Source organism: Hylobates moloch, unplaced genomic scaffold (genome assembly GCF_009828535.3).
Source record: "Hylobates moloch isolate HMO894 unplaced genomic scaffold, HMol_V3 SCAFFOLD_1, whole genome shotgun sequence".
Classification (NCBI taxonomy): Eukaryota; Metazoa; Chordata; class Mammalia; order Primates; family Hylobatidae; genus Hylobates; species Hylobates moloch.
Window position 1 is genome coordinate 76,778,801 of NW_026652276.1, and position 19,131 is coordinate 76,797,931.

Below are 19,131 nucleotides of genomic sequence, written 5' to 3' on the forward strand. Positions count from 1 at the left end.
CTTCCCAACTCATTTTACAAGGCCAGCATTACTCTGATACACAAACCAGACAAGGGCACAATAAAAAAAGAAAACTACACATCACTATACATGGTGAATATAGATGCAAAAATCTTCAACAAAATACTAGCAAACCAAATCCAGTAGCCCATCAAAAATATAATACAAGTGGGATTTATCCCAGAGATGCAATGGTGATTCAACGTATGCAAATCAATAAATGTGACACAGCACACCACCAGAATGAAGGACAAAAACCATGTGATAACCTCAATAAATGCAGAAAAAGCATTTGATAAAGTCCAACAATCCTTCATAATAAGAACTCTCAACAAACTAGGCATACCAGAAGCATACCTGAACATAATAAAGTCCATAAATAACAAACCCTCAATTAGCATCATAATAAATGGGGAAAGACTGCAAGCATTTCCTCAAAGAACTGGAACAAAACAAGAATGCCCACTTTCATCACTCATATTCAGCATATTACTGGAAGTCTTAGCCAGAGCAATCAAGCAAAGAAAAGAAAGAGAAGCCTTCCAAATTGGAAAGGAGGAAGTCAAATTGATCCTCTTTGCTGATGACATAAAACTGTTAGATATGATAAGTAAATTTAGAAAGTTGCAAGATACAAAGTCAACATAAAAAAAAATCAGTAGCATCTTTACATATCAGTAATGATATAGCTGAAAAAGAAATCAAGCAGGCAATCCCACTTACAATAAATCCCATTTACAATAAACTAAATGCAGGAATAAATTTAATCAAAGATGTGAAAGATCTCTATAAGAAAAACTACAAAATACTGATGAAAGAAATTAGAGAGGACACAAAACAAATGGAAAGTCACCCCATGCTCATGGATTGGAAGAATTAATATTGTTAAAATGACCGCATAACCCAAATCAATTTACAGATTCAATGCAATCCCTATTAAGATATCAATGTTATTTTTAAGTAGAATAGAAAAAACAACTCTAAAATTGTTACAGAACAAAAAAACAGCTCTAATGGCCAAAGCAATACTGACAAAAAAAAACAAAGCTGGACATATCACATTACCTGACTTCAAAATATATTACAAGGCTATAGTAATCAAAACAGCATGGTATCGGTACAAAAACAGACACAGGCCAATGGAACAAATAGAGAACCCAAGGCTAGGCATGGTAGCTCACATCTGTAATCCCAGCATTTTGGGAGGCCAAGGTGGGAGGATTGCTTGAGTCCAGGAGTTCAAAAACAGTCTGGGCAACATGGCAAGACCCCAGGTCTAAAAAAAAAAAAAAAAAAAAAAAAAGCCAGGCATGTAGTCTGCTTCTGTAATCTCAGCTACTTGGGAGGTTGAGGCAGGAGGATTACTTGGGCCCAAGAGGTTGAGGCTGCAGTGAAACATGATTGTGCGACAGAGCAAAACTTTGTCTCAAAAACAAAAACAAACAAAAAACAAAAAATAGAGAACCCAGAAATAAACCCACATTTTTATAGCCAACTGATTTTCAACAAAGGCTCCAAGAACACACACTGGGGAAAGGATATCCACTCCAGTACGTGGTGCTGGTGAAACTGGATCTTCATATGCAGAAGAATAAAACTAGATAGCTATCTCTCATCATATAAAAATATCAATTCAAAATGGATTAAAGTCCTAAAAATAAGACCCAAAACTATAAAACTACTAGGAGAAAACATAGGGGAAACACCACAGGATATTGGCCTAGGCATAGATTTTATGGCTAAGATCTCAAAAGTGCAGGCAACAAAAACAAGAATAGAGATGGGACTATGTTAAACTAAAAATCTTCTGCACAGCAAAGGAGATCATCAATAGAGTGAAGAGACAACCTGTTGAATAGGATAAAATATTTGCAAATTATTCATCTGATAGAAACTAATATCCAGAATATGCAAGGAACTCAAACAACTCAACAGCCAAAAAAACCTAATAATCCTATTAAAATATGGGCAAAGTACATAAATAGACATTTGTCTAAAGAAGACATACAAATGGCCAACAGTTGTATTTTAAAAATGTTCAGTATTTCTAATCATCAGTGAAAGGCAAATCAAAACCACAATGAGACATCATCTTACCCCAGTTAGAAGGACTATTAATAAGAATAAAAAAATAACAGATGTTAGTGAGGATGCAGAGAAAAAGGAGCTTTTATACACTGTTGATGGGAATGTAAATTAGTACAGCCACTATGAAAAATATCATGGAGATTTCTCAAAAATCATACTATCCAGCAATCCCATTGCTGTGTATTTATCCATAAGAAAGGAAATCACATCAAAGGGATACCTGCACTCACATGTTTATTGCAGCACTATTCACAAAAGCAAAGATATAGAATCAACCTGAGTGTCCACTATTGGATGACTGGATAAAGAAAATTTGTATATATACGCGATGTAATACTATTCACCTTTCATTAAGAAAGAATGAAATCTAGGCATTTGCAGCAACATGGATGGAACTGGAGGTCACCATATTAAGTGAAATAAGCCAAGCACAGAAAGACAAATATTGCATGTTTTCGCTTGTATGTGGGAGCTAAAAAAGTGGATCTCATAGAGGCACAGAGTGAAATATTAGGTTGGTACAAAAGTAATTGCAGTTTTTGCCATTTAAAAGTAATGTTAAAAGTAATAGTTACCAATTGGCAAGAATGTGTGTGTGTGGGTGGGTAGAGGAATGGATGGGCATAAATTGGTACAAACATACAGTTAAGTAGAAGGAATAAATTCTAATGTTTGATAGCAGAGTAGGATGTCTATAGTTAGCAGCAGTGTATTGTATATATATCAAAACAACTAGAAGAGAAGGCTAGAAATGTTCTCAACACATAGAAATGACAAATACTCAAGGTGCTGGACACCCTAAATTCTCTGACTTGATCATCACACATTCTATGTATGTAACAAAATACCACATGTACTGCATAAAAATGTACAAATAATATATATTAATTACAAAAAAAATCGTGTGGCTACCAAAACTCATTATTTCAGGTGCTAGCAAATGTAGTCACAACCAAGACTAGGCTTGAACTCTTCCTTTCAGCTTCCTGACAGCCAAGTTAACAGAGTGAAAGGTCAGATAATTTACTTAGACCTGAGGCTGCCATTAATATTGTCAACAAATTGCTTTGATCTACAGCTCAGTAGCTTTGGTTAGAATTGCTAAGCAAATAAGCCAAAGTGAAATTTTGTTCTATCCCATGGCCTATCTAGTACCTTAACCCCAGACAACCTTCTTACATGGTGATCACAACCAAGCTGGTGGATGGGCATAAATCTTTTATTGCTACCAGAAAAAAAAATCAAAGTGCAAGCTCTATCAAATGTAAGTGAATGCCCATGATGTGTCTAGCATCTATACACTGTGTTCTAGAAGTGTGTTAATTTGGCTTAAAGAAAAACTATAAATTCTTTGTCTTCATTCAGAAATCAGTAATTCTCAAAAGGGAAGTTAGTTTATAACCCCTAGGAAGATCAGTGATTCTCAAAAGGTGGTACGGTTTATAACCTCTAGGGGTCACATCAGAATCTCCTGAGGAAAATGCTGAAAACTATGCAATCCCTTCTCAACTTTCCCCTAGAGAGAGATTCTAACAACATTGTCTCCTATGAAAGATTTTGTGATTACTGTCATGAATCACTATTATTGATGGGAGAAAAAGTTTATATCAGGTATATTGAGATGCAAAAGGAAAAGAATCACTGTTATAAGCCGAAATTGTTAATAGAAGTGCACATGAAACAAAACAGCAGCAAGATATTACACAATTAGTTGACATGTATAGTGACATTTTTGCCAGATTATACAGAAGAAAATATAACTGTAGTTTTTTCATGAGCCAAATTTCAATAATAGCTATTAAATGGTATTTAAAATGCATCATTTATAGAAATGACCTTTTTCAGAAGAACTGGAAAATTTTAATTCATATATACTAGCTGAAGGAAAGAAACGTACTTGCTTATATTTCAATAAGCCCTCTCTGCATTGAGAAAAGAATGTTGTTGACTACCTTTTGTTTCTTGGCTCGATACTAGTTCTCTAGCTTTCTTCTTTTTTTTGTTTTCTTTTTTTTAAATACACAATTCTTACTAATGCAAACCTCACATTGACTCAGACGAAAGAGGCAACAGAATTTCTGGACACCATGTACCCTTTAGATAATGTACCTCAACAATGATTCAGTTTCTTTTTCTAATTTTGCAGATCATTTAACAAAGTGTACAGCTGAAAATGGTTTGTGTAAGTGGTTTTTCATCTGTGAGCTTATTATATTTCCTTTGAAAATTGTTCTTTGTGATTTCAACATCTTCTGGGGGTAGGGTGGTGACATTTTATATATATAATATGTATTTTTTTCCTCTCTCTCTCTCTCTGTATGCCTTTTAAATCCAACAGTCACTTCTCTTTCCTCGTGATAATCACTTCTTTTATGGACTGAAAGCACTTTGTGCTTTTTCCTCTGTAATCCTAGTTGATTATACAGTATCTTCATTGTTGCTCGGTGTATAAGTCTTCGAGGTTTCGGCTGCACTGTCCAAATCATGATGAGCTTCAACCATGGCCACTGACGAAACCTCAGGCATTTCGGCTGGTATTTTGAACAAATTTATTTACTGCCTTTATTATAATGTTGTCGGACAGTTGTGCATCTAGATGATCTGATGGAGTTTACACTTCAGAGTCACTGGGAATGCCAAAGATTTATTTGCCTCTCATTCATTAAGAAGAAAAAAGAAAGAAAATGTAACTAATTGAAGAGTCTGGATGACAATTATCTTTTTGTGAGTATTTTCTCCTCGATCTCCTCCTAATTTAAACCAATATAATCCTTAACAAATGCTCATTCACATTTCCCAGGTATTTGTTTTGTTTTTTTTTTTAAAACACCTAACTCCTATACATAAAGGGGAAGAAAATATAAAAATTTTTTAAACCCTGGAAGAACTTCTAAGTCCTAGAATATTAAAGGAAAGTTGCAGATAAGTTAACCTCACAAGTATGCTACTAAATTGAGATAAATTACAAAAGGAATTATTACAATATGGATTCACTTCTGACCTTTAAGGTGGAAAGTATAAGAATGAAATTCATAAGTTTCATGAATTGTACATGTTTTAATTATTGTTGTATTATGCTTTAAAAGTATCTTTCCACTGGACATTCTTAAATCAAGGTAAAAATTACATTAAAATTGTAGTTGCCATTATATTTCTTCTCATTTATATGTATATGTATATCAGAAAAAAATTTTATGTATTTGTATATTTCTTTTTACATTTGCCATCACTGAAAAGAAAAGTTTTTATAATATCACAGAATACATCAAGAGTAGACTATTTTATTTCTGCCACTGGTAAACTTGATTATTTTCAATAGTTTTCTTCATTGAAAATTGCCATCTATCACTTGTTGGTGATCTTTATCTGAATGTTACTATTCAGAAATATAACCAAAACTTTGTCACTTTTGAAGGAATGAAATTCTTTTTGGGGAAACTATCTATTACATGTAAATTTGTGATATAATGTTATTTGTGGCTTGAGAGTATAATGAAGATGTTAGATTTACACAGAAATATTTTCTCAGTATGACATCAGGGTTGACAGTACATCATTATTTAATAATATTAAAGAAATACAGGCACAAATTAGAAGATAATTTTCTCATTTTTAAAATTCTTTTCATGAAAATAACCTGTGAACCCTTGAAAAAAATATTTGTTTTAATACTGATTTAAGACATTATATTGGATTATGTGCGATTATAGGAGCCCAGCATATTGCAATTCATGCTTTTTTGAGCTTTTAAGTGTTGCTATTCTTGTGTGCCCTCTGGGCTTACATGTTCAAAATTATTCATGTGACATTCAGGCTGTTCTGAGGGTCATTTGATGAAATTGTTGGTGCATCCCATGGTGCAGGGCCCAAACCACCCAATCTGTCTTTAACAATTGCACTTCTGCAAAGAGGCATGATGGTCGATGCTGGGAGGCTCTTAAATTGAGAGAACAGAGACCAATTCAGAAATACTTTTGCCACTGAGTTTGTGTAACCAGCTTGGATAGCCAGATACATCTTCTTCTTTTTTTATTCTTAAAAATCAGATAACAATATTTACTAGTTAAGGCTATTTTAAGGATTAAGGGAAGGGAAATGGTGATCTGCTATTTATAGAGTATCGACTATGAATAGGGCATTGTATTTGGTGTTTGGAAAGCTCTGTTTGCAGGTCACACTTTAGGTACTGTTGGTTATGTTAATAGCTCAACTTCAGAGACCTTCTAACAAAAAGTTGGTTACTGTAATTTTATTACAATTCCACTGACAAGTGTGGAGACATAGCCCCATTCACGAGGTTTACTCTTTGCAACTGGAGAGTAGCATTCTAATGAGAAAAGAGGCTGAGAAGTTATTCAGACCTCTTCAGATGAAGAAATGTTTGTACCTTCCAATGCTAAATTTGCTGTTGCTATAACAAGAACTAAATAAGATTCAGATTTTGTCAGTCTCTGAATATTTTGGAGTTAGCCAAAGAGGAAAACAAAAACACCTTTTTTTAACTCATTGGTAAAATTCAGGAGCTGCAAAATAAAATAGGTACTACTAAAATTCTATCTGTTGCTTTTGGTTGATCACCTTGTAGAAAGAAATGAACTATGAACCCCAAATGGAACACATATATCTATTAGTAGGCAGATAAATCCAAATAAAAACCATGACAATTTATTTAAAATAATTTTGAACAGAAAGGACTCCCTACTCTGGGTACCACAAAGTTCTTAGAACTTCCCCTGGATCCCCTGGATAACTGAGATTGGTACACATACCCTAAAGTAAATAGCAAGTAACTTCTCTACATGGTTGTCACAAAACCCATGGACTTTTATATATAGATATATATAGATAGATATATGCATATGTATTTATATATATATATAAGCATATATTTTACATATATAGACAGATAGATATATGCGCGCGCACACACACACACACACACAGAGGAAAGGATATGATCATGATAGGCATGAGGATGGCCAAGGGAGGGTGTAACATCTAAAAAAAATCATGGTAAAAAGAAGTAAAAGAAAACAGAAAACAGAGAGAAAATGTACCAAGAAGAGGCAAATTGAATTTGTAAACATGTGGAAGTTCAGGGCTATTCGCATCGTGCCAAGTCCTCACATTCCAGTGACCCTTGCAGACATTACTGTTATAGCACATTAATTGTTATGGATACTTGGATATTCTATGCCAAAAGTATATAGTTAATTTCTAATCACCGCAAACAATAAATGATTCTACTGAAAACATTTAGATTTTTTTAAAAAGGGAAATGAACTAAAAAAAGTAGTCATCAGGTTAAGTGATGAATCACATAAAATAAACTGTAATTCTTAAAAAGTGTAGATAAATGAAGTTATTTCTTATTTAGCCTATTTTTTCTTTATCCTTCATCTATCTTATCAAAATGGATAAAATCACTTTCAGCCAAATTATAACATTTATTGTAGGACGTATTACCTCAAATTTGTAGCCAAGGGTAAATATTGTATTTAAGGTAAAGATGTGTATCTTAGGTTTTCTGTTTTGTTTTGATTGTTTTCATTTTTTGGTTTACTTATTTACTCATTTATTAATGTATCATTTCTAACTTCCTGAAACACTGGATTGAAAATGTGTTCTGGACCCTATGTCTAAAAATGTTAAAGTTGTGTGATTATTTGGAGGAGGATTATGTTAGCTTTTCCTAGTATTTCCTTCCTTATGAAATCAGGTTGACCAGGACAAAAGAACAATTCCATTGGTGCATTCTGCCTTGCAGAGCAAGGTGTTCACAGGAACCTGTGTGTGCAGGTCACAAAGCCCTTGAATGGTGAGTGAATGAGTGGGATTGACAGTGGAACTCTGGCTGAAAGATTCTTTTTGCTATTTATACATAGAGTAACGATCTACCACGAGATTGTTCTGCTCAAAGGCAATGATTTTGTCAAACAGATTCTCTTCCATTAAGATAAGACTAATGAACAAATTCTAACACTGGCCAAAATATTTGCCATCGTGTTTTCTCCAAGTACAAATCTAAGAAATTAATTATCTTTAGAAAAAATTTTCCTCTGCTCCCCACAGAATTTCAGACCACATTTTCCTGGTGTGGCTTCCTTTCTCAATAAAATGTTGGGTACATACTTTTGTAGATTCAAATATCCAAGGTCAGCATAAGCTCTTTAGCCAGTAACAATAGAGCTTCATTCCACAACAGTTTTAGTTGTCTTTGGGGATACCTCAAGTGCTGAGAGATGAGTTAGTCACACTCTGTAGTTAATAATGTTCAATCATTAGCTGTCTGGTCAGTCCTCTCTCTTCTTTTCCTTCATAATATTTTTTCAGTTCATTCTTGATCTCATTTCCATTTCCCTTTCCCCCACAAGCAGCCATTCTAATGAGCTTGATATATGTCATTGAATGTATAAATATCTTTGAAAAATACATAAACTCATTATATGCATGCATGTTTTAATTTAGATAAGTGATATTGTGCAGTAGATTTCATTCTCTGCCATACTTTTTATTTACTCAACATGCTTTTTTTTTTTTTTTTTTTTTGAGATGGAGTCTCGCTCTGTCACCCAGGCTAGAGTGCAATGGCACAATCTCAGCTCGCTGCAACCTCCGCTTCCTGGGTTTAAGCCATTCTCCTGCCTCAGCCTCCCAAGTAGCTAGGATTACAGGCGCCGCCACCATGCCAGGCTAATTTTTTGTATTTTCAGTAGAGACGGGGTTTCACTATGTTGGCCAGGCTGGTCTCGAACTCCTGACCTTGTGATCTGCTTGCCTCAGCCTCCCAAAGTGCTGGGATTACAGGCGTGAGCCACTGCACCCAGCTCAACATGCTATTTTTAAGATGATGCTATACGTACTAATTCATTGCTACTAACCATTGCATATTATTCCATAGTGTGCATTGAATACATTTTATTTATCTGTACCCTAATAATAGAACTTGTTTGACACCAGCTCCTAGCTCTCACAAAATACATGGGAGACCTTATCATTGGATCTAGGGTACACCCACAAATTTCTCCAAACATTGCTAACTGACCTCATCAGTCCTAGATTCCCACTAACCTTGTACAAAGGCTCCAAGTCTCACTGTCCCCCCAACACCTAGTATTATTGAAAATTATAATTTTTACAAACCTGATGGGTATAAAGGGATATCTCATTTAAATTTGTGTTTTTCTAGTTATTAGTGAGGGTGACCATTTTACCAAACATTGTTAACCATTTGAAGTTCTCTTCTATTAATTGTGTTTTCAAATCTTTTCCAAATATTTAAATTTGTTTTACCTTATAGCATATTTACAGTTTTTTAATGTAAAATGATTGGAAAAAATTAGGATGGTTACCTATCTAGCAGCATCTTTCGGCTTAGAAGATGGCATAGAAGTTGGAATTAGATTACTTGGGAAATTTTTCAGATCATGAGGACTATTAAATATGGGTTTAAATCACAGTTTTATAACTTAATTGTTGGGTGAATTAGAGCAAGATACTTTTTCTTTGTGTGTCTCTGGCTGGCTGTGTGTGTGTGTGTGTGTGTGTGTGTGTAAAATGGGGGAAATAATTGTGACTTATTGTAAGGGCTTGCTATTTTCTATAAGATGACTTATATAAAGTTTGCAGTATAGCACATGGACAACTGCAGGTGTTCCATAAAAATTAGTTTCTTCCTATTCTGTATGACCTATATATATATGAGGAACTCAGTAAATAAAAGCTCACAGTATTGATGTCACCATCATCATCATCATTATTTGGAAGTATTTAGGAAAAGCCTTACCTGAAGATGAGTATAGACCGCCCGTCTTCTTAAGATCTTGCCCAGTCCTATGTATTCATAGAATTCACTCACACAAATTTGCCTTAGTGGTGATGAGTTATCAGATTTCTTATATTCCCTTGAAGCCCTGGTAAATTGCTGACGTTTGTCATTTTCTTAAAATCTTGTAATTTCTTCAGATATTTTCTGTACTGATTTGAAAATCACCAAATTAAACCTAAAAAAAATCCATACAATTTAACTAAGGCCATATTCCTTCCATCTTTTCTTTCTCCTTCCTTCTCTCTTCCTTTCTTCATTTTTCTTTTCTTTCCTTCCTTTTCCTTCCTTCTTTCTTTCTTTCTTTTCTTTCTTTCTTCTCCTTTCTTCTTTCTCTCTTTCTTTTTCTTTCCTTTCTTTCCTTCTTTTTCTTCCTTCCTTCCTTCTTTCTTTCTTTCTTTCTTTTTCTTTCTGTCTTTCTTTCTTTTTCTTTCTTTCTTTCTTTCTTTCTTTCTTTTTCTTTCTTTCTTTTCTTTCTTTCTTTGATGGAGTCTCACTTTGTTGCCCAGGCTGGAGTGCAGTGGCACGATCTTCACTCACTGCAACCTCCACCCCCCAGGTTCAAGCGATTCTCCTGCCTCCACCTCCTGAGTAGCTGGGATTACAGGTGCCTGCCACCGTGCCCGGCTAATTTTTGTATTTTTAGTTGTGACGGGGTTTCACCATGTTAGCCAGGATGGTCTCGATCTCCTGACCTCGTGATCTGCCCATCTTGGCCTCCCAAAGTGCTGGGATTACAGGCATGAGCCACTGCGCCCAGCTCTTTCTTTCCTTCTTTCTTTCTCCTTTCTTTCTTTCTTTCTTTCTTTCTCTTTTTCTTTTTCTTTCTTTCTTTCTTTCTTTCTTTCTTTCTTTCTTTCTTTCTTTCTTTCTTTCTTTCTCTTTTTCTTTCTTTCTTTCTTTCTTTATTTCTTTCTTTCCTTCTTTCTTTCTTTTTCTTTCTTTCCTTCTTTTTCTTTCTTTCTTTTTGGTTTTTCTTTCTTTCTTTCTCTTTCTCCTTCCTTCCTTCCTCCCTTCCTTCTTTCTCTCTTTCTCTCTTTCTTTTGACTATTTTTATAGCTTATTTATAACCAAACACCTTGTATTACTTACCTTTGCTGTTTAATAAATTACGCCCAAACTTACTATCTTAAAACAAAACACTTTTATTATCTCACACTTTCTGTGAGTCAGGAGACTGGGCATGGCGTGGTTGAGTCCTTTGCTTATTGTCTCACCAGTCTTTAAGCCAGGTGTCAACTGGGCTGAATTCTCATCTGGAGGCTTAACTAAGGAGGAATCTGCTTCGAAGCTCATTCAGATTATTGGCAGAATTCACTTCCTTGCAATTGTAGGACTGAGGGCTCTGGCTTCTTGCTGGGTGTTGACTGGAGGTTACCCTCAGCTCCTAGAGGCCACCCTCAGTGCCCAAAGGCCACCTGCAGTTCCTCATCACACAGGCTTTCCTAACATGGCTGCTATTGTAACTTCATCAAGCCAGTAAGGAGAGTCTCTAGAGCAGTCTGCTAGCAAGGTAGAATCTTATATAAATGTAACATAGAGAGTGACACCTGATGACCTTTGCCATATTTCATTGGGTAGAAGCAAGTCACAGGAGCTTCTGGCCACATTCAATGGGAAGGAATTACCCAAAGATGTGAACACCAGGAGGCAGAAATCTTGGAGCATTTCTGCCACATGACTCAAACACCACCATCTGCAAGTAGACAAACAAAGACAAAGACAGGAGACTGCTGAATAGTATTATGCTCTGTCATAGTTATTTAGAAATCTTAAAATTTGTGAATCAGGTAACTCTTCAGTTCTTTTCATTTAGTTCTGCTTCTGTCTCTTATTCCTTAACATTCACTTGCTATTCCATTTTTCATATCAATTTCTATATGAGTCCCTCCCTCCATCTCCGCTTCCTTCCTTCTTCCTTTTTCTGCAAATGCATATTTATCCCCCTTTATATTTGCAAACACTATTTTAAGTACTGGGGATACAATGATGAAAAAGATGCCCAGTCAGTCTTAATCTTCACAGAGCTTATAATTAACTAGGGAATCAAAATTATATAGACAATCCCAAGATATTGTCACAAACAGGATCACAGAGAAAGCCCAAAGTGATGATCGGGCTACCCCACCCGGGAGGGAACTCAACCCATTCTAGAGGGGAAAAAAGACTTCTCAGCGAATGTGACCTCAAAATTCTAGTTAAAAACGTAGTATAGTAATGAAGTGGTAGAATGTGGAAATCTATATTGAGGACTAAACATTAATGATCTAAAGAGCAAGAAGCCTTTATTTTCACATGCTTGCTTGAAATTGTAGCTTAAACCTCAATCAATAAGTACATGTAGTTCTACTGATGCATTAGTAAAAAAAAAAAAGTATAAAAAAACCCAATGAAGATTATATTGTAATATCATTTAATAAAAATTATTATTAGCTATCTAAACTTGGGCAAACTCTTTACTTTTTGTATTAGGCCATTCTTGTGCTGCTATGAAGAAATATCCGAGACTGGGTAATTTATAAAATAAGTTTGGCTCACAGTTCTGCAAGCTGTACAAGAAGAATAGCAGCATCTGCTTCTGGGGTGGCCTCAGGAAGCTTCCAATCATGGCAGAAAGCAAGGCCAGGTGTGGTGGTGGCTCATGCCTGTAATCCCAGCCCGTCGAGAGGCCAAGTGGGGGCAGATCGCTTGGCACAAAATTTAGAGACTAGCCTGGGAAACATGGCAAAACCCCATCTCTACGAAAAAATACAAAAATCATCTGGGTATGGTGGTGCATGGCACAAAATTTAGAGACCAGCTTGGGAAACAAGGCAAAACCCCATCTCTACAAAAAAAAAATACAAAAATCACCTGGGCATGGTGGTGCATGCCTATGGTTTCATGTACTTGGGAGGCTAAGGTGAGAGAATTGCTTAAGCCTGGCAACTCAAGGCTACAGTGAGCTATGATTGCACTATTGCATTCCAGCCTGAGTTACAGAGTGAGACCTTGTCTCAAAAAGAAGTCAAGGGGGAGTAGGCACATCATGAGGCAAAAACAGAAACAAAAGAAAGAGAGTTGAGGTGTGAAGGAGGTGCCACACACTTTTAAACTACGTGATCTCAGTGTTAACTCAGAGCTCACTTATCACCAAGGGGATGGCCCAAGCCATTCATGAGGAATCTGCCCCCATGATCCAAACACCTCCCACCAGGCTCCACCTCTAACACTGGGGATTACAATTCAACATGAGATTTAGGTAGGGACAAATATTCAAACTATCTCACTTCTCTATGCTTCAGGTCCCTTATCAACAAAATGGGTGGGTATTAGTCATTTCTAAGGCATTTAACTAGTTCAAAACTCCATAAATCTATGAATCTGTAGGGTGTGAGAATGGCATGTTATGCTAACAAGAATGTTGCTCTTGGACGACACTTTAGCTGAGATCCAAACCTAGGTCTCTCCTCCAGTCAAGGTAAGGCCTCCCTCTACTAGCAAGACCTTTGTGTGAATTATCAAAAGGCGCTGCCTCCTCAAGGATGCATCACTGAAAGGCATCCCTTCTGCAAGGCACAGGGCTTTTCAAGAGCTGTGAGGGTTGGATTTTAGGCACCCCAGATGCTCACATGCAGAGCAGAAAAAAAGTACATGATGGTTCCGAGATCAATGTTATTTCTGATCTAGTTGTGACATTTAAAGTTCTGGCTTCATGAGAAATGAGAGATGTTCTGGCAGAGGTGTAGGCAATGATTTGTCCATGGTCACTACCAACCTTATATACATATAAATTCCTGAACACTGCAGTTTAGGAAAGGAGGTCCTCTTGGATTTTAACAATATTTTCCTTGGCACTTAACATTTTTGTAGGCAGAATTGTGTGTTTGCATTTAAAAAAATCTATTTTAGTTTTCTCTTTAGCCAGTCTTTTTTCAGGCTTTGGTATAATTATACTTAAGATGTTTTGGGCACAGCAAAATGATCAGATTTACAATGCACAGACCACTGTCTATTGAGGTAGATTTACCATTCACCACTTCTGGGTAAGGGCTCCTGTCACAGCCCCTCCTCTGCTGCGGAGCTGACAGACTGCATTTATTGCTTTTCCTGGGATCCCAGACACCCCTCTTCCCTTCTCCTAGGGACTTGCTACTACCCACGGCTCAGCCTGTGACTCATCTCCCTAGAGTAGGTTGCACCACTGGCTGTCTGGTGGCTATTCAAGAGTCATTATTTATACCTGTTTAAATCCCCACTGGTCTCAAAGGCTCAGAGGAGGTGAGTCCCACCCAGCAGATGTCTTTCTTTTAGATAGAATTAACTTAGGCTTTTAAATGCCCTAGAAGCTAAATACCTTCTTTGCTGCCTCACTAACTGACAGATGGATGGATTGTATTTTTTGTTCAATTTTGGCACTGTACTAGGTCGCCATGGGCTGGGCAGATCCTGAAGAGAACCAACTTGAGTCTGACAGTCCTTCCAGAACATGGCACCCACCTCCACCATATAACACAGCCAAGTACGTCCTTAAAATGAAAATATAAAATGGGAATATTATATATAAATGTACATATTGGGCAATTAAATAAAATAAGCCACCTCTCTGACAACAGAAATTTATTGAGAGTGAGCTTAGAGAGATAGTCATCTTTAATCATCACTATCATCAGTATCATAATGGCTAATATTTATTTATCAATCATTTACAATCTGCCAAACATTTGCTAAGCATTTTTCTGAATTACCTAATTTAATCCTAGCTAAGTTGCTATTTTATTTTGAGGGCAGTCTCCTTTATTTTACAAACAATTTTCCAATAATTAATTAGTAAAAATATTTAAATGACTCTGTATATGGTGTTTAAAATGGGATTGTTGAATATGTATATACATGGAAAGATGCCCAGGAGACATTTTAAATTGGGAAATGAACAAATCAAAAAAGCTGTTGCAAAAGATTTTCTTTTCAACAACTTTGAACTTTCTGCAAAAAAAAAGATTTTTTTTTCATTTGGAAATAGAAAATTATATTTTACATGTGTATATCCCGTTATATAACAATGTTATTTACATACAAGGAATAATTGGTTACATTGTAATATGGTTAATTCTAAAGAATGGGATGGAAAAGAAGGAAGGAGGTAAACTCTCTTCTTTCACTTTACTCACGCCCCTATAATTTATTTTTAACAACAAACATTATATTGATTTTTGTAATAGAGAACTTTTTAAGGTAAAAGTAAATGAATAAAAGATGTCATAGCCTCATCAAGTTCTAAGCATTTTCTTTATACCACCCAAATGAGTGTTTCATCTAAGCTCTGAAGCATCAATGTAATGGCAAGCCTATAAACATTCACAGTTGACAAAAGTTAAGTAAACCTAACAAAAGCAAAGAAGTCTGTATCAATCTATTTTTAATTGACCTAAATATAGATTGATCATAGTAGAGCATGCTGGCACTTAGCCAGTTCCTGTAATAATTTAATAGTGATGATGATAATTATAACCAACATTTATACAGTGATTCTCAGATTTACAGATTAAAAAGCAAGCTCACTTATAGGTTTCATCTGACCCTTATAGTGACCTCTTTAAGGAGATATTTTATGCTAGTAATAAAAGTAGTCCTAAATTAAGCACCTGCATTCCCAGGTGCCAAGCACTGTACAAAGTGGACTACATATGCCATCCCATTTAATCCTCAAAAAGATGCTACAGATTAAGCATGTGTTAGGTTCAGCAGCAAGTTGGAGAAAATAAGTAACAACAATGGCTCAAAAAAATAGAAATGCATTTCTTTCTTCTCTAAAACCCTGGGCTTTGGTGGTGATTCCATGATCAGGAGAGACCCAAGGCTCTGCTCTTGTTCTACTGTACTCAACACAGTTTACATTTCATGGTTCAAGATGACTTCTCTAGCTCCACCCATCATGTCTGAATTCTAGCCATAAGGAAGAAAATAGCATTCTCCCTCGTTTTTTAAAAGGATACTTCCTGGAAATTACAGACACCACTTTTGTTTTGACCTCGTGTCCAGAATTTAACCACATAAACACATCTAGCTGCAAGAAAGGGCTGAAAACATGGACTTTTTTCTGGGCATCTGTGTCTAGCTAACTTTTGGTGATTATTTACTGATGAAGAAGGGAAGAATGGATATTGGGATATTGGGATAAAACTAGCAGGGTCAGACATAATATATTATTATTCTCATTCTACAAGTGAGAAGCTAATGAATATATCCAGCGTTACAAAGCTAGTAAGTGATAGGGTTAAGTTTGTTTGACTCTGAAGTTGATCTCTTTCCACCGTAGTAGACTGTCTCTTACACTGTTAGTTGATCTATTTCCTAAGATAGTTAGAATTCAGCTAATCAGATATAAAACACTTTTTAAAGAAAAGGCCAACTATCAAAATTTTGTTTTTGGCCTGGGTACCTATTTGCTACACCAGCTAGTGGGCTTACCAGAAATAAGCAGATACCCCATACATGTGTAATTTTGGTTAATACATAGTTTAAAACTAGAAGTTTCTAAAATAAATTATAATCTTCCCATCTAATAGCTGTAAATGTGACATTCGGTAAAGAATAATAAGGAAATCTTTGGATAAAGAGGAATGACATCTCTATACCCATCAAGACTGGCTTATATCTCAACTTAAGAAAGTCTTTTATGTAAGATTGCAATAAATCAGATAGGGCGCTGGAATGACACTTGTTTAATGATGATTGCAATAACAATGTAATACAGTTATGTAATTAATAGATGCTAAACGCTATGTGTCCAAGAGTTTTATGCTGTAACAGAAGTAAAGGAGATTTGTGTGTGGCTACAACTGTGCTGTCTATTGAGCACTTGAAATGTGGCTGGTCCAAATTGCGATGTGCTCTAAGTGTAAAATACACACAGGATTTTGAAGACTTCGTATAAAAATAAGAATGTAAAGTAACTCTATAGTTTTTATGTTAATTACATGTTGAAGTGATATTTTAGATATATTGGGTTAAATAAAACATAATATTAACTTTATTTTCACCTGTTTCTTTTTACTTTTTGAATGTAACTACTAGAAAAATTTAAATTACATATATGTAGTTTGCATGAGAAGCTCATGTGATATATGCTTTTTGAACAATGATGGTCTACACAAAGAGAAGCAAAGGAGAAGACAAGGACAGAGGGTCTTCACCATTGTTCAAGAAGAAAAAAAAAGTTCTCACTGTGGAGTGTCTTGAATCTCTCAGTCACTAGAGAGGGGACCTTGTTTCTGGGTTGCAGTACTTCAACAGGATTTCTAAAAATTTATTTCAGGCTCTCTGAAAATTCATCCCATTCCCTTTTAAAGAACTCACCCTCAGGAGGGAAGGAAGGAGTTGAGGCAGAGAAATTTCCAATAACTAATTTGGTTTCCCAGATCTTCCAATAGAGGAAGGAGTGTCTAGGGGAAGCAAATAATGCCTTGTGGTTATTGGAAAGAATATGCCCCACTGGAAGTAAATGCATTGATCTTGAATCAATTATAGCACTTTTCACTGCAAATAATAGAAAAACTGGCTTAAGCAATGAGGAAACATATTGTCTCAACTCTGAGTCCAGAGATAAAGCAGGCTTCTGCTCCATTTTTCTGCAGTTTCTCAGGCTCTGCTTTTCTGGGTATATTGGCTTTCTTTTCAAATTATTTTTAATAACATAATGAATTTGTGGCTTCATTTCTTCTTATTATTCTGTTTAATTTTTACCACACTCTTCGTCATTAAAACTTTCCAAAAAATAATCACACAAACTATTTTGCAGGCTTTTGTTAGCCTTTATTTATCTATTCATGTAGTGAATATATTTCTTGAGCACCTACAATGTGCCAGACATAACACAATTCTTGTTCTTAAGGAGTTTGCCATCTCTCATTAGATAAAATAGACAAGTACACACAAATCATATCTCAAGTTTGTCAAAATGATAAGGTTCTTCAGTAGACTTACAGTTACCTAGATTCAAGTCCAAAATTTTGTCTTTGAAATCCAGTGGCCAAATTGAGTGGAAGAACCAGCCTGGTCAGTCCAAGCCATTCCTGAGAAGGGACTTGTATCAGCAGGTTTTTCTGTTCTTCAGTCCGTGCTTTGGATCCTTCAATGACTAATGCTTGTGGAACTGTATGATGAATCTTGCCAAATATCTTTGTCAAAGAAAGAGAGTAAGGCTTTAATTTTCTGTGAAATTCTGTTTTTCTTTTTGCCCAGGTGAAACACTAAAGAGGCTCTGTAAGGCATGACTCTGAAGAAGGCCACTATCTTTTACTGCCGTGACACCATTTCTCAGAAGACATCCCATGGGCCCTGAGTGGTCAGGAGTCCAGAGAAAAACAGTCAAGCCCTCCTTTAATAGTAAAATTTTTGTCTGACCCTCTCAAATGGCTATTTAGATCTCTTGCAAATTGAACCAGAAGGTCTTTGGTTCAAGTTCCTGACTTAGCAATTTTGGATGTGTTATCTCACATGCCATGATCAGGTTCTTTGTGGAAGTTCTCTCTTTAATTCTTCTTGAAATAGGTTTCGTTTTGTTTTGTTTTTTTAAATGCCTATTTGAAATCTGAGGAAACAAAAACTCAGAAAGTGACTGGGTCCTTGACTTCCCAGCTCTTTACTACAGTCACCGGGGGACACAGTGACCCCATCCCTAATCGCTTCTTCAAGAGGTGCAAGTGACCCAGGAATTCCCCTGCCATTGCACAATGAACTTTCCATACCTTTATTGGCAATTCAGTTGTGGGGAGGAAATCAAGGCTTTCCAAAACATTATCAGGAGACAAAAATGAAGCCCCATCTGCATTTGAATTTTCCAGTTTCTCAGTGTCAGGCATTGAATTGTCATGGTTTGGCTCCCACTCGTTTTCTGCTTCAACGCTCAACAAGAAGACATGGAAGTGCAGCACCACCTAGAATTCACTTGGTAAATATTGTTGAAAGAATGAATGAATGAATGAATGAATGAGCCCAGGTTTTCTCATCCTAGAGATTGCTATGAACTTCTGTCTTTAAAGATTGGTTTAATTTCAGGCCCATCTCAGAAAGAATAACCAGTTGGTGTGATGAAAAGTTTTTACATATGGGGTTTCATTCTAGAGCTCTTATTACATTTCATTACCATTCTCCAGAGCAGACTTTCTTTTTTCTTTTTTTTTGAGACAGAGTCTCGCTCAGTCTTCCGGGAGTGGCGCGATCTCCGCTCACTGCAA

The 19,131-nt window shown here is 36.0% G+C and overlaps 1 long non-coding RNA gene across 1 annotated transcript; it reads left to right on the top strand.

The window, feature by feature from the left end:
• Positions 1 to 3,484: 3,484 nt before the first annotated feature.
• On the top strand, positions 3,485 to 18,859 carry LOC116810724 (uncharacterized). The gene is made up of 3 exons (XR_004370364.2): positions 3,485 to 4,812; positions 14,320 to 14,414; positions 18,137 to 18,859. It is a non-coding gene; the product is annotated as an uncharacterized LOC116810724 (long non-coding RNA).
• Positions 18,860 to 19,131: the final 272 nt, after the last annotated feature.